The 2383-nt window shown below is 44.4% G+C and overlaps 1 pseudogene; it reads left to right on the top strand.

The window, feature by feature from the left end:
* Positions 1-267: 267 nt before the first annotated feature.
* On the top strand, positions 268-606 carry LOC119621477 (large ribosomal subunit protein P1 pseudogene; annotated as a pseudogene).
* The last annotated feature ends 1777 nt before the right edge of the window (positions 607-2383 follow it).

The raw sequence follows: 2383 nt of genomic DNA, 5'->3' as shown, positions 1-2383 counted from the left end.
TTCTGTTTAAACAAGCTGGAATTGGTGTCTGATACAATGACTGTCTAACCATGTCTAACTATGTCTATGGTTGCACCTTTTGAAATTTCTGTACATAATTTTATGTTAAAAAAAACATGCAAATGAATGAACAAAAATCCTTTTGTCACCTGCTGCCAAGGTGCTCAGTTCTTCCGAGGAAGCTAAAGCTGACTTGGAGTGAGGCCCTCACTTGATCTGACAGTGAGCACCACTCCCAGCAGCATCAGCCCCATACTCACCTGCACGATGGACTCTGTCTCTGAGCTCACCTGCATCTACCCAGGCCCCATTCTGCATGATGAGGTGACCATCATGGAAGATAAGATAAATACCATCATTAAAGTAGCTGGTGGAAATGTTGAATGTTTCTGGCCTGGCTTGTTTGCAGAGGCCCTAGACAATGTCAACATCAGGAGCCTCATATGTGATGGAGACGCTGGTTGACCTTTTCCAGCACCTGGTGCTGCACCAGTGGGAGGTCCTACTTTCTCCACCACTGCAGCCCAAGCTGAAGAGAAGGAAGTGGAATCAAAGAAAGAAGAATCCAAGGAGTCTGATGATGTATGGGCTTCGGTCTTTTGTTGATGAAATCTCTTTTGTAACATGTTCAATAAAAAACCAAACTCTTAAAAAAAAAAAACTCTAATGTTATTTCTTGACCCATATAGGCCTAGGAGATTACGAACACGGAATTTTAATTGATATGTGTTATAATCCAACTATACCTGTATTTTTTAATCCATCCTTGTGAAATCCAGAAAAGTAATATGAATATGGCTTGGACCTTGTTGAAGGGAGTGGCACATGGAGAGCATCATTGTAAAATACTCCTGGCCTTTCCATACCCACTTACTCCCTCCTTTTCCAAGAGGAAAGACTTATTTACCTAATTTAAGGATTGGAAGAAGAAACCAGGAAGCTGTGGCCCAGTCCATTCCCCTCTGTCTTGGGAGCCACCGCCAGGCTGTGTTTCCCTTACCATGTAGTAAGCTTGGAGTACCAGCCCTGCCCTTCTGAAAGAGGCTTGTCCTGGTGCACCCTTGCCGGTGCCTGGGAGGGTGAGTCTGCAATTCAGAGGTTTAGCGTTAGGAACCCCACTGATACTGTACACACCTGGACCATGTCCTTTATTTTGACTCTTAGCAGGAATATAGGCAATACTTTGGTCTCACTCAGCAACCTTTTAAGAACTTGACAGGAGAAGAGGACAGTTTTTAAATGTAGCACTGGCAGACTCAAACAGATTTATACAAATTATTCCATTTGCACTTTCAAAGTAAAATTCTAGGCTAGGCACGGTGGTTCACCATGTAACCCCAGCACTTTGGGAGGCCAAGTGGGGTGGATCGCTTGAGGCCAGGAGTTTAAGACCAGCCTGGCCAACATGGTGAAACCCCGTCTCTACTGAAAATACAAAAATTAGCTGGCCATGGTGGCACACACCTGTAGTCCCAGCTACTTGGGAGGCTGAGGCAGGAGGATCACTTGAACCTGGGAGGCGGAGGTTGCAGTGAGCTAAGATTGCACCATTGCACTCCAGCCTAGGTGACAGAGGGATACTCCATCTCAAAATCAAAAAATAAAACAAAAAAGTAAAATTCTAAAAATTTAATGTGTATCTAGTTTGCTACTTTTTTCTTCTTGTCTGAATCTGAATTCCTCTTTCCAGGATAGAGGAAACACATAGTAATTTAAACAGGAAAGGTTTAATATAAAGAATCATGCATTAAATGATGAGATTGGTGTACCTGGATTGACTAGTCAAGAGAGAATTCTAAAGAATACAGGAATAGCAGATATAAGGAGCAACCACTATCCCTAGGTCTGTTAGGTGAGACAGAGCATCCAAGGAAAAGCCCCTGCACTGGGCTGAGAGCCAGACTTTGTTGGCGAGAACTTGGCTGTGGCTCACGGAAAGGCACAGAAGTCACTATGGTGGCATGTCCTCTGAAATTTGTGAAAATTTATCCTCCAGGGTGCTGGGGAAAATTGTTGGAGCTCACCAGAGGCATTGGGCTACAAAGGCTACAAAGCTGCTCAAGACCAGGGGCTGGTGTTGGGAAGGGGAGTTCTGCTGGCCTCTGGGGGCTACTGCCTCATCCCACATCCCATACACTAAACTCTTGCAGGAGCCTGCTGAGAGGAGCATGGGGAATCAGAAAGCAAAACCCCTTTTTGCCTCTTGTAATGTCTTTCTAGAACTCTTCCACTGACAAAGCTTAACATCGTGCCAGCTGGCAAAGGAAAAACCTTTGAAGGTTCCAGAACTGTTTTCACAGGGCAGGGAAATTCAGAGTGAATTTGGAGCTGAGAGGAAACAAACCCATAACCAATACCCCTAGATATTGATTTGGCTTTTTCT

Source organism: Chlorocebus sabaeus, chromosome 4 (genome assembly GCF_047675955.1).
Source record: "Chlorocebus sabaeus isolate Y175 chromosome 4, mChlSab1.0.hap1, whole genome shotgun sequence".
NCBI classification, from domain to species: Eukaryota; Metazoa; Chordata; class Mammalia; order Primates; family Cercopithecidae; genus Chlorocebus; species Chlorocebus sabaeus.
Note: the sequence above shows the minus strand (reverse complement) of the source record. Positions and strands in the feature narration are given on the sequence as shown.